Source organism: Salmo salar, chromosome 12, assembly GCF_965601325.2.
Source record: "Salmo salar chromosome 12, fSalSal1, whole genome shotgun sequence".
Classification (NCBI taxonomy): Eukaryota; Metazoa; Chordata; class Actinopteri; order Salmoniformes; family Salmonidae; genus Salmo; species Salmo salar.
Window position 1 is genome coordinate 15,463,673 of NC_138302.1, and position 14,659 is coordinate 15,478,331.

Genomic DNA, 14,659 nt, shown 5'->3' on the forward strand with positions numbered 1-14,659 from the left:
ACTGGAGGCTGTCTACAGAGGAGAGAAACAGAGTTATTCTGCCACTGGAGGGCACTATCCCTCCATCTCGCCCTCCATCTCATCTCTGTGTGTCTAATGACAGTGGTACATGCTGATGAGACAGGTACTGAGTTTACTGACAGCACCAGTGGAGGCTGGTGAGGGGAGGACTACTTATAGTAATGGCTAGAATGGAACGTATCAAACACATAGAAATATATTGGTGCTTTATTGATAAATACACATCGTCTCATTTCCCATCAAGTGGAGTAAGAAACACTGAATAATCAAAGGTTTCTAAAAGCTACAAACTGTCTCTTTTTGTTCAAGCCAGTTTTACATTCACAGTAGAAACAATGAGAGAATGAATGAATGAATGAACGGACGTACCGACGGACCGACAAACAAACTAAAGAACGAATGAACAAACTGAAGAACGAATTATCAAAATAATTATACAAAAATAAGAATAAAAACATGAATTAACGAAGAAACAAAACAATAAATGAATGAATGAACGGACGTACTTACGTAAAGACTGACAAACGAAAGAACAAATAAACAAACAGAGGAACTAACGAATGATGAATGAATGAACAAACAATACATGAAGGAATATATGAACAAATTAACAAAATCATTCTTTTAAAAAATGAATAAAAATATGAATGAATTAACAAACAAATAATACATGAATGATTTTAAAATACCAATGAATGAAAACATGAATTAATTCTGTGCCATACAGATCAGTGACGGTAGTAGACTATGTAGCAGAGTGTTTAACGGTGCAGTACATTATGAGGTGTCTACAGTAGTAGACTATGTAGCAGAGTGTTTCACGGTGCAGTACATTATGAGGTGTCTACGGTAGTAGACTATGTAGCAGAGTGTTTCACGGTGCAGTACATTATGAGGTGTCTACGGTAGTAGACTATGTAGCAGAGTGTTTAACGGTGCAGTACATTATGAGGTGTCTGCAGTAGTAGACTATGTAGAAGAGTGTTTAACGGTGCAGTACATGATGAGGTGTCTGCAGTAGTAGACTATGTAGCAGAGTGTATAACGGTGCAGTACATTATGAGGTGTCTACAGTAGTAGACTATGTAGCAGAGTGTTTAACGGTGCAGTACATTATGAGGTGTCTACAGTAGTAGACTATGTAGCAGAGTGTTTAACGGTGCAGTACATTATGAGGTGTCTACGGTAGTAGACTATGTAGCAGAGTGTTTAACGGTGCAGTACATTATGAGGTGTCTACGGTAGTAGACTATGTAGCAGAGTGTTTAACGGTGCAGTACATTATGAGGTGTCTACAGTAGTAGACTATGTAGCAGAGTGTTTAACGGTGCAGTACATTATGAGGTGTCTACAGTAGTAGACTATGTAGCAGAGTGTTTAACGGTGCAGTACATTATGAGGTGTCTACAGTAGTAGACTATGTAGCAGAGTGTTTAACGGTGCAGTACATTATGAGGTGTCTACAGTAGTAGACTATGTAGCAGAGTGTTTAACGGTGCAGTACATTATGAGGTGTCTACAGTAGTAGACTATGTAGCAGAGTGTTTAACGGTGCAGTACATTATGAGGTGTCTACAGTAGTAGACTATGTAGCAGAGTGTTTCATGGTGCAGTACATTATGAGGTGTCTACAGTAGTAGACTATGTAGCAGAGTGTTTAACGGTGCAGTACATTATCAGGTGTCTACAGTAGTAGACTATGTAGCAGAGTGTTTAATGGTGCAGTACAATATGAGGTGTCTACAGCTGTTGGGTCAGTGTCTGGGTGGTTACTAGCATCAGAGTCTTTACTGAAGGAAACAGTAACATAGTGGAGACAGGCTGGATCTCTGGGAATGTGACAGTAGCATAGTGGAGACAGGCTGGATCTCTGGGGAAGTTGACAGTAGCATAGCGGAGACAGGCTGGATCTCTGGGGACATGGACAGTAGCATAGTAGAGACAGGCTGGATCTCTGGGGAAGTTGACAGTAGTATAGTGGAGACAGGCTGGATCTCTGGGGAAGTTGACAGTAGCATAGTGGAGACAGGCTGGATCTCTGGTGAAGTTGACAGTAGCATAGTGGAGACAGGCTGGATCTCTGGGGAACTTGACAGTAGCATAGTGGAGACAGGCTGGATCTCTGGGGAAGTTGACAGTAGCATAGTGGAGACAGGCTGGATCTCTGGGGAAGTTGACAGTAGCATAGTGGAGACAGGCTGTATCTCTGGGGAAGTTGACAGTAGCATAGTGGAGACAGGCTGGATCTCTGGTGAAGTTGACAGTAGCATAGTGGAGACAGGCTGGATCTCTGGGGAAGTTGACAGTATCATAGTGGAGACAGGCTGGATCTCTGGGGAAGTTGACAGTATCATAGTGGAGACAGGCTGGATCTCTGGGGTTGTTGACAGTATCATAGTGGAGACAGGCTGGATCTCTGGGGAAGTTGAAGGTAGCGTAGTGGAGACAGGCTGGATCTCTGGGGAAGTTGACAGCAGCATATGTCACACTGTCTGGAACCTTTGTAGACGGACCATATTGGAGTAGATGTCACCTGCACAAGGATTGATTGCAGTGGCTCAGGTGGTGGTGATGTCACGGGTTGTATCTGGGTTCTGATTGGTTGCTGTGGCGTAGGTGGGGTTAGTGATGGTTCCTGTGTCTGGATCCTGGTTGGTTGTCATGGAGTCAGACACCAACGGTCTGGTAGAGTGTTTGGATGCTGAAGAGGAAAACAAACAGATTATTTATTTATAATTTATCTTTGATACAGCCTTATTCTAAAAATTGATTGAATATATATTTTTTCTTATCAATCTACACACAATACTACATAATGACAAAGAGAAAACAGGTTTTTAGACATTTTTGCAAAAACAACAAAAAGAAAACGTATTTACATCAGCATTCAGACACTTTGCTATGAGCCTTGAAATTGAGCTCAGTAGCATCCTGTTCCATTGATCATCCTTGAGATGTTTCTACAACTTAATTGGAGTCTACCTGTGGTAAATTCAATTTATTGGACATGATTTGGAAAGGCACACACCTGTCTATATAAGGTTCCACAGTTGAAAGTACATGTCAGAGCAAAAACCAAGCCATGAGGTCGAAATAATTGTCCGTAGAGCTCTGAGACAGGATTGTGTCGAGGCACAGATCTGGGGAAGGGTACCAAAACATTTCTGCAGCATTGAAGGTCCCCAAGAACAGTGGTCTCCATCATTCTTAAATGGAAGAAATTTGGAACCAACAAGAATCTTCCAAGAGCTGGCCGTCCGGCCAAACTGAGCAATCGGGGGAGAATGGCCTTGGTCAGGTAGGTGACCAAGAACCTGATTGTCACTCTGACAGAGCTGTGGAGTTCCTCTGTGGAGATGGGAGAAACTTACAGAAGGACAACGATCTCTGCAGCACTCCACCAATCAGGCCTTTATGGTAGAGTGGCCAGACGGAAGCCACTCCTCAGTAAAAGGCATGACAGCCCACTTGGAGTTTGCCAAAAGGCACCTAAAGGACTCTCAGACCATGAGAAACAAGATTCTCTGGTCTGATGAAACCAAGATTGAACTCTTTGGCCTGAATGCCAAGCATCACGCCTGGAGGAAACCTGGAACCATCCCTACGGTGAAGCATGGTGGTGGCAGCATCATGCTCATCAGGATTGAGGGAAAGATGAACGGAGCAAAGTACAGAAAGATCCTTGATTAAAACCTGCTCCAGAGCTCTCAGGACCTCAGACTGGGGCGAAGGTTCACCTTCCAACAGGACAATGACCCTAAGCACACAGCCAAGAGAACGCAGGAGTGGCTTCGGGGACAAGTCTCTGAATGTCCTTGAGTGGCCCAGCCAGAGCCCGGACTTGAACCCGATCGAAAATCTCTGGAGAGACCTGAAAATAGCTGTGCAGCGATGCTTCCCATCCAACCTGACAGAGCTTGAGAGGTCATAGTTCCGTTTTTAATTTTAAATACATTTCCAAACAATTCTAAAAACCTGTATTTGCTTTGTCATTATGGGGTATTGTAGATAAATGAGGGGGGAAAAAACTATTTAATCAATTTTAGAATAAGGCTATAACATAATAAAATGTGGAAAAAGTCAATGTATATGCATACATTCATTTGAGAGTTACTCACTTGATGTTTTCCTGTTTCTCCTCCATTTGTAGATCAGTAGCAGGATGAGTCCCACCACCAACACAGGACTCACACACACCATGATGACCACTTGTGTAACTGGTAGGAAGACAGACAGACAGACAGACTGAGAAAATAAAGATGTGATGAAAGAAGAGACTTAGAAAGCGAGTGATCCGAGTAACCTTAGCAACCTCGAGTTACATCACTTCCTGTTGGAAGAGAGAGATTTGTCCTACGCATTAACATACATAGTTGATTCCGTCAATATTATCCGATTGCATTATTTAACAGCATATTATAGTTGACTGAAGGTCATAGAATGATGGCAAGTGACAGGTGTATCACACCTGTTCTCTGAGAAGGATCAATACTTATGTCTCCAGATGCCATACATGTTGTAGACAGGTTTAGTAGGGTTGTGGAGACATTGGGTCTGGAGTTTAATGTTGATGTTTCAGGAGGAGCTGTATGTGAAAAGAAAGTATGGGTTAACACAAATACAGTCACCATTTGGTTTTACTGTTGCTGGAAATAACTCAGAAAGCCTCTAACAAACAAACAATGTTCAAGACAAGTGTGTGTTAACTTACCATCTGTAACTGTGAGATGCACCTCTTGGAATGTGCCCTTTATAGTTCGTTCCACTCCACACCAGTAGGTCCCAGAGTCTGTCTTCCTCAAGTCCTTGATGGTCACATAGAATACATTTCCCTTGTCTTCTATACTGTGTTACAGTCTTGCTCCCCTTCGTTTCAACCAGAATGTCTTTACCAGAACATGTCCCCTTGCAGAAGTATTTGATGTTGTTTCCTGCCAATGTGAATGAGCAGCCCACAGTGAATTGTCCTCCTAAAACGTTCTTCTCAGTATTGACAGCTGACACCACAACACACAGAGCTGTCAAACAGAAACACACAGTACAGTCACAACTGTTGACCTGTGAGATATACTTTAACCCTGCTCAAATCTTACTTGAACCCTGCTCAAATCTAACTTTAACCCTGCTCAAATCTAACTTTAACCCTGCTCAAATCTAACTTTAACCCTGCTCAAATCTAACTTGAACACTGCATAAATCTTGCTTTAACCCTGAACATCTTACTTTAATCTTGCTCAAATTTGACTTGAACCCTGCATGAATCAAACTTTAACCCTGCATGAATATTATTTTGACCCTGCTCAAATCTTACTTTAACCCTGCTCAAATCTTACTTTCACCCTGCTCAAATCTGCACACATGTTACTTACAGACAAATAATTACAAATAATTATCTAATTCATTATGTACTATATGATCCAGACATTAGTATAGAAACTGAGACAGACAAACAGACAGAACTCATATGAGAGGAGACAGCAGTAGACAAGATGGAGTATCTTCATTCTGGACAGTTACTCCTCAGTTACTATACTGTTAAAGTTACTTTACTAGCACAGTTACTGTACTGTTAATGTTACTTTACTATACTACCAGCTAGCACAGGTCAACAACAGCTTGTCTGTCAGTTACTAGTTTGACAGCTGGGTGTTTCTGAAGAGATCTTTCTTATTTTTTGAAAGCTCCTTCCTCCTCTGACACCCAACTCCTCTCACTCACTCTATCTATCTCTCTCTCTCTCTCTCTCTCTCTCTCTATCTCTCCATGTCAGAGGTGGTGTTCAGGGGATGGGCATTTGCCTACACATCCTCATTTCTCTGTAGTGACCTCAGTGTCTCCAGGTCTATATGTGCTGCAGAGTGAAACTGGTTCAATCAGGCCGGAGGTTAGACTTCTAAACCACCAGACAACTCAGCTTCCTGTAGGTGACTAAGTCTTAAAACTGTCAACTTCACTGTTCTAAAGTTACCATGTCTATTTCAGCAGACGAGGAACACATTGTTGAGATGATGACAATATATGCATCAGGTATACATCACTATATTGTATTAAATTGATCCACATATATTTACTGTGATTGAAAAAGTATGCTCCAAAATTGATTTCCAAGTACAAATGTTACAGAGACTAACACTTCGCTAACACTATCCTGTCTCAGTGTGAAGTTAATGGTGCCATCATTTTAGTTTGGGTCTGTTGTGTTTTGGGTTTGAATGGTGAAGTCATGGGTTGTTGTATTGAGGGTTTGGTAGGTGGAGTCTTGGGTTGCTGTGTTGAGGGTTTGGTAGGTGGAGTCTTGGGTTGCTGTGTTGAGGGTTTGGTAGGTGGAGTCTTGGGTTGCTGGGTTGAGGGTTTGATAGGTGGAGTCTTGGGTTGTTGTGTTGAGGGTTTGGTAGGTGGAGTCTTGGGTTGTTGTGTTGAGGGTTTGGTAGGTGGAGTCTTGGGTTGTTGTGTTGAGGGTTTGGTAGGTGGAGTCTTGGTTTGTTGTGTTGAGGGTTTGGTAGGTGGAGTCTTGGGTTGTTGTGTTGAGGGTTTGGTAGGTGGAGTCTTGGTTTGTTGTGTAGAGGGTTTGGTAGGTGGAGTCTTGGGTTGCTGTGTTGAGGGTTTGGTAGGTGGAGTCTTGAGTTGTTGTGTCTGGATTGGTGACTGGTCCTATGGAACAAACAACATATAATTAATGTGTGTGTGTGTGTGTGTGTGTGTGTGGTGTGTGTGTGTGTGTGTGTGTGTGTGTGTGTGTGTGTGTGTGTGTGCGTACTGTACACATGCAGTGCTGCAGTTGTGGTGTGTTGTAGTGGTGCAGTGGTGTAGTGGTGCAGTGGTGTAGTGCTGTAGTGCTGCACTGGTGTAGTGGTGCACTGGTGTAGTGGTGTAGTGCTGTAGTGCTGCAGAGGTGTAGTGGTGCAATGGTGTACTGCTGCAGTGGTGCAGTGGTGTAGTGCTGCAGTGGTGCAGTGGTGTAGTGCTGCAGTGGTGCAGTGGTGTAGTGCTGCAGTGGTGCAGTGGTGTAGTGCTGTAGTGGTGCAGTGGTGCAGTGCTGTAGTGGTGTAGGGGTGTAGTGGTGTAGTGCTGCAGTGGTGTAGTGGTGTAGTGCTGCAGTGGTGTAGTGCTGCAGTGGTGCAGTGGTGTAGTGCTGCAGGGGTGCAGTGGTGCAGTGCTGCAGTGGTGTTGTACAGTAGTGGTGCAGTACTGCAGTGGTGTAGTGGTGTAGTGCTGCAGTGGTGTAGTGCTGCAGTGGTGTAGTGGTGTAGTGCTGTAGTGCTGCAGTGGTGTAGTGGTGTAGTGCTGCAGTGGTGTAGTTCTGCAGTGGTGCGATGGTGTATTGGTGTAGTGCTGCAGCGGTGCGGTGGTGTAATGGTGTAGTGGTGTAGTGCTGTAGTGCTGCAGTGGTGTAGTGGTGTAGTGCTGCAGTGGTGTAGTGCTGCAGTGGTGTAGTGCTGCAGTGGTGTAGTGGTGTAGTGCTGTAGTGCTGCAGTGGTGTAGTGGTATAGTGCTGCAGTGGTGTAGTTCTGCAGTGGTGCGATGGTGTAGTGGTGTAGTGCTGCAGTGGTGCGGTGGTGTAGTGGTGTAGTGCAGTAGTGCTGAGGTGGTGCAGGGGTGCAGTAGGTATACTCGGCCCGCCCAATGAAGGAAAGGCACCCTGTGGGAAAAAGTCTATGAGAAACAGTGACATGTACTCTGAATTACCTAAAATTATAAGTCTTTCACAGTCAGGCAAACCCAAGCTGTACTGTGCTGGCCTGGATATTTTCTTCTCACTAACATTTCTAGAATGAGTATCTAGGTCAACTCATCTAGGCTTTTTCTTGGCTCAGTGTCATCTTAGTTCTGTGGTGTGTAAACCACCACTGTGTTCTTGTGTTCTGAGTTCCTACAGTACCTCTCTTCCCACTGCAGAGCCAAGCTGGACTAGGCTGGCCTGGTTAGTCATTCAACTGAAGCCTGGAACTGAACTGACATTGAAAATGTGAAAATAATCAATCAGATCCAGCAGTGTAAAAAGTCTATGTTCTGAGAAATGTTCTTGTTTCTTACAACCTCATGCTTATCGCATTAGCCTACTCTAGCTCAACAGTCCCGTGGACTGGACACTGATCCCAAAGAAGTTTCAAGCTACAGTACATGGCTAGTTTATTCCTGAATGATTTAAAGTTAATATTTTATTTAATAGCATGTTGTTGAAATGTTGAACACTTCTGAGATCTCTTACTGATACGGCGAATACCTCCATGACACTACTTTGATACGTATCAGTGGGGATTAAGAAATGAGTATATTCCAATAAACTACTTTGACACATGTCAATGGGGATTAAGAAATCAGTGTACCTCCACTACACTACTTTGATACGTATCAATGGGGATTAAGAAATCCATATACTCCACTACACTACTTTGATATGAATTTATGGGGATTAAGAAGTCAGTACACACCACTACACTACTTTGATATGAATCAGTGGGGATTAAGAAATTGGCATACTCCAATACACTACTATGATATGTATTTATGGGGATTAAGAAGTCAGTACACACCACTACACTACTTTGATAAGTATCAGTGGGGATTTAAAAGTCAGTATACTCCACTAGACTACTTTGATACATGTAAATGGGGATCAAGAAGTCGTTATACTCCACTACACTACTTTGATATGTATCAATGGGGATTAAGAAATTGGCATACCCCATTACACTACTTTGATACATTTCAGTGGGGATTAAGAAATCCGTATACTCCATTACACTAATTTGATATGTATCAATGGGGATTAAGAAATTGGCATACTCCATTACACTACTTTGATACAAATAAATGGAGATTAGGAAATCAGTATACTACACTACTTTGAAATGCATCTATGGGTATTAAGAAGTCAGTACACACCACTAAACTACTTTGATACATATCAATGGGGATTAAGAAATCAGTGTACTCCACTACACAACTTTAATATGTATCAATGGGGATTAAGAAGTCAGTACACACCACTACACCACTTTGATACCTATCAGTGGGAATTTAAAAGTCAGTATACTCCACTACACTACTTTGATGTGTATCAGTGGGGATTAAGAAGTCAGTACACACCACTACACCACTTTGATACCTATCAGTGGGAATTTAAAAGTCAGTATACTCCACTACACTACTTTGATGTGTATCAGTGGGGATTAAGAAGTCAGTACACACCACTACACCACTTTGATACCTATCAGTGGGAATTTAAAAGTCAGTATACTCCACTACACTACTTTGATGTGTATCAGTGGGGATTAAGAACTCAGTAGACTCCACTACACTACTTTGATACATGTCAATGGGGATTAAGAAATCAGTATATTCCACTACACTACTTTGATACTTGTAAATGGGGATTAAGATGTCATTATACTCCACTACACTACTTTGATACGTATCAAAGGGTATTAAGAAGTCAGTAGACTCCACTACACTACTTTGATACACATTCATGGGGATTAAGATATCAGTATACTCCACTACACTACTTTGATACGTATCAAAGGGTATTAAGAAGTCAGTAGACTCCACTACACTACTTTGATACACATTCATGGGGATTAAGATATCAGTATACTCCACTACACTACTTTGATATGCATCAGAGGGGATTAAGAAATCAGTCAAATCCACTACACTACTTTGATACGTATCAGTGGGGATTAAGAACTCAGTATACCTCCCCTACACTAACTTGATACACGTCAATAGGGATTAAGAAGTCAGTATATTCCACTACACTATTTTGATACTTACCATTGGGGATTAAGAAACCAGTATACTCCACTCCACTACTTTGATACATATCAATGGGGATTAAGAAGTCGTTTTACTCGAATACACTACTTTGATATGTATCAGTGGGGATTACGAAGTCAGTATACTCCACTACACTACTTTGATACATATCAATTGGGATTAATTAAGAAGTCATTATACTCCACAACACTACAGTGTTACGAATAAATGGGGATTAGAAAATCAATATACTCCAGTACACTACTTTGATATGTATCATTGGGGATTAACAAATCGTCATTCTCCATTACACTACCTTGATACGGAATAAATGTGTATTAGGAAATCAGTATACAACACTACTTTGATATGTATCAATGGGGATTAAGAAGTCAGTATAGACAAAAAAACGTATGTGTACTACACCATGCATGCACGCACGTACATTTAGTACATACACACATAAATACATACATACATAGATACAAACATATCTACGTATGAGGGTTACTCACTTGATGATTTCCTGTTTCTCCTCCATTTGTATATCAGTAGCAGGATGAGTCCCACCACCAACACAGCCAGACTCACACACACCATGATGACCACTGGTGGACCTAGAACTACAAATACAAGATAATCACATTCCTCTCAGACCCTTCTCCTTCCTAAACTACTGTAATAGTTTCCTAACCACCTAGTCCTCCTGCTGTATCAGTAGGACACTAAAGAACATCAGATCACCTAGAACACACAGACCAACACCAGAGAACATCAGAACACCTAGAACACCCAGACCAACACCAGAGAACATCAGAACACCTAGAACACACAGAACAACACCAGAGAACATCACCTCACATAGAACACCCAGACCAACACCAGAGAACATCACATCACCTAGAACACCCAGACCAACACCAGAGAACATCACATCACCTAGAACACCCAGACCAACACCAGAGAACATCACATCACCTAGAACACCCAGAACAACACCAGAGAACATCACATCACCTAGAACACCCAGACCAACACCAGAGAACATCACATCACCTAGAACACCCAGACCAACACCAGAGAACATCACATCACCTAGAACACCCAGACCAACACCAGAGAACATCACATCACCTAGAACACCCAGACCAACACCAGAGAACATCACATCACCTAGAACACCCAGACCAACACCAGAGAACATCACCTAGAACACCCAGACCAACACCAGAGAACATCACCTCACCTAGAACACCCAGACCAACACCAGAGAACATCACATCACCTAGAACACCCAGACCAACACCAGAGAACATCACATCACCTAGAACACCCAGACCAACACCAGAGAACATCACCTCACCTAGAACACCCAGACCAACACCAGAGAACATCACCTCACCTAGAACACCCAGAACAACACCAGAGAACATCACATCACCTAGAACACCCAGACCAACACCAGAGAACATCACCTCACCTAGAACACCCAGACCAACACCAGAGAACATCACATCACCTAGAACACCCAGAACAACACCAGAGAACATCACATCACCTAGAACACCCAGACCAACACCAGAGAACATCACCTCACCTAGAACACCCAGACCAACACCAGAGAACATCACATCACCTAGAACACCCAGAACAACACCAGAGAACATCACCTCACCTAGAACACCCAGACCAACACCAGAGAACATCACATCACCTAGAACACCCAGAACAACACCAGAGAACATCACATCACCTAGAACACCCAGACCAACACCAGAGAACATCACATCACCTAGAACACCCAGACCAACACCAGAGAACATCACATCACCTAGAACACCCAGACCAACACCAGAGAACATCACCTCACCTAGAACACCCAGACCAACACCAGAGAACATCACCTCACCTAGAACACCCAGAACAACACCAGAGAACATCACCTCACCTAGAACACCCAGACCAACACCAGAGAACATCACCTCACCTAGAACACCCAGACCAACACCAGAGAACATCACATCACCTAGAACACCCAGACCAACACCAGAGAACATCACATCACCTAGAACACCCAGCGACAGTACACAGGCATAATGTTACAGTGATGCTACATTTAGCTAGTCTCTACTGTACTGTACTTCTGTGTTTCTACCATTTCAGAGGGAGGGAGGAGGGAAGACAACATTAGACAGAGAAAGGTGGTGTTGAGAAGGGCAGAAATAAAGATGAAATGTTAATGATGAGATATCAATAGTCACAGTCAGATTATTCAATCTAATACCAGTATCAGGCAAAGTCAATGTGGTTCTTTTTATGGTTCTATTACAGTGTGATTCTTGGTAGTTGTAGTCCATGTTACAGTATGGTGCTTGGTAGTTGTCCATATTACAGTATGGTGATTGGTAGTTGTAGTTTATCTCATGTTGTGCTGAGGGTTCATTCTGTTACCTTGGTAATGTTCACCATGTGTGTTATGTGTGCTCTAGAGAGATAGTGTGTGATTAATGTGTGTGAGTTTGAGAGTGTGTGTGTGCATGCGCCTGAAAGTACTACCCTCTCTGTGTGTTTCAGAGGAAGTGGTGTGAACCTTGACCTTGAGGCCCTGACGTTCTTATTGTCATAAACACACAATGATTATAACTACTAGTCTCTCAATACAGAACCTCTCTGAGTACAGTTACAATACTAAAGATAATGACTATAACTACTAGTCTCTCAATACAGGAGAGGAAGAGATATGAGAAGGGGGTGAGGAAGAGATATGAGAAGGGGGAGAGTACAACGGTGGAGAAGGGGAAGATGTGAAGTAATGAGGGTAATATACCTGCAGAGTTTAAGGGCTCAGTTGCCATGGTGATGTTTATTGATGGGTGTGTCGTGGAGAGGAGAGGTCTGGAGGTGATGGAGCCAGGGTTGGGAGGAACAGGAGCTGAGAGAGAGAGAGAGAGAGAGAGAGCGAGACAGAGAGAGAGAGAGAGGATGCGAGAATGCGATAATGCGAGAATGCGCCTTCGTACTTGTTTATGTGTGTGTGGTTTGGGGTGTGTGTATCCGAGGCTGAAAGCAGTACCCTCTCTGTGTGTTTCAGAGGAAATGGTGTGAACCTTGACCTTGAGGCCCTGATGTTCTTATTGTCATAAACACACAATGACTATAACTACTAGTCTCTCAATACAGAACCTCTCTGAGTACAGTTACAATACTAAAGATAATGACTGTAACTACTAGTCTCTCAATACAGAACCTCTCTGAGTACAGTTACAATACTAAAGATAATGACTGTAACTACTAGTGTCTCAATACAGAACCTCTCTGAGTACAGTTACAATACTAAAGATAATGACTGTAACTACTAGTCTCTCAATACAGAACCTCTCTGAGTACAGTTACAATACTAAAGATAATGACTGTAACTACTAGTCTCTCAATACAGGAGAGGAAGAGATATGAGAAGGGGGAGAGTACAGCAGTGGAGAAAGGGAAAATGTGAAGTAATGAGGGTGATATATCTGCAGATTTGTACCTTGTCAGCTCAGGGATTCAAACTTGCAACCTTTCGGTTACTAGTCCAAAGCTCTAACCACTAGGCTACCCTGCCGCCCCATATAATGCTGTGTGCACACTGATACACACTAATAGGACGTCTTAGACACCAACCTCTGTCCACAGTGATCCTGACTTCAGTCTTGTTATACCACCACCATGTGTTTATTTCACACCAGTAGGTCCCTGAATCCTCTAGGGTCAGGTTAGTGATGGTCACAGTGAAGACTCTTCTCTTTGTGTCGTCATACAGAGAGAATCTCCCTTTATGAGTCCACGCTGGGTTCTGATGCGTTTGGGTTTGGATTACGTCAACCCGGTAGGCCCAGATCCCTTTAGAGAGGTACTTCTGGTATGTCTCAAACCCCCGGTCATAAGGACACTGAATGCTGGAATTTCCTCCTTCTTTCCATCTCTTTGTGATCACTCCGGACACCACACAGCTCACAGCTATGAAACAACCAAAGAAACACGTTCACATCATCTCTACAATAACAGTTGCCATAGTCACCATGTTTAACAGACAGTCAGGTAAGGGAGATAGTTGAGTGACAGGTAGAGAATGTTTAACAGTCTGGGACTGAGTGATACAGTACATTTCTGTGTTCAGGACTACAGCAATACAGTAAAACAGTGTTGAAGGGTAAAGAAAAGTACAGTATTGATCACTGTAGCATAATAATTGAGTGATGTGTTCAGCGAGTAACACAGTTCAATATGGGGTGTGTATTAATGTATTGAGGTCTGATAGTAACAGTTCAATATGGGGTGTGTATTAATGTACTGAGGTCTGATAGTAACAGTTCAATATGGGGTGTATATTAATGTATTGAGGTCTAATAGTAACAGTTCAATATGGGGTGTGTATTAATGTATTGAGGTCTGATAGTAACAGTTCAATATGGGGTGTGTATTAATGTATTGAGATCTGATAGTAACAGTTCAATATGGGGTGTGTATTAATGTATTGAGGTCTAATAGTAACAGTTCAATATGGGGTGTGTATTAATGTAATATATTCTAATAGTAACAGTTCAATATGGGGTGTGTATTAATGTATTGAGGTCTGATAGTAACAGTTCAATATGGGGTGTGTATTAATGTATTGAGGTCTAATAGTAACAGTTCAATATGGGGTGTGTATTAATGTAATATATTCTAATAGTACCAGTTCAATATGGGGTGTGTATTAATGTATTGAGGACTGATAGTAACAGCTCAATATGGGGTGTGTATTAATGTATTGAGGTCTGATAGTAACAGTTCAATATGGGGTGTGTATTAATGTAATATATTCTAATAGTAACAGTTCAATATGGGGTGTGTATTAATG

General features: G+C 42.4%; 1 long non-coding RNA gene across 1 annotated transcript; it reads right to left on the minus strand.

The window, feature by feature from the left end:
* Positions 1-212: 212 nt before the first annotated feature.
* Positions 213-14,297, minus strand: LOC106592955 (uncharacterized). The gene is made up of 6 exons (XR_006763630.2): positions 12,608-14,297; positions 10,296-10,403; positions 4,733-6,672; positions 4,490-4,606; positions 4,140-4,238; positions 213-2,722 (listed from the first exon to the last, which is right to left on the minus strand). It is a non-coding gene; the product is annotated as an uncharacterized LOC106592955 (long non-coding RNA).
* Between the last annotated feature and the right edge of the window lie 362 nt (positions 14,298-14,659).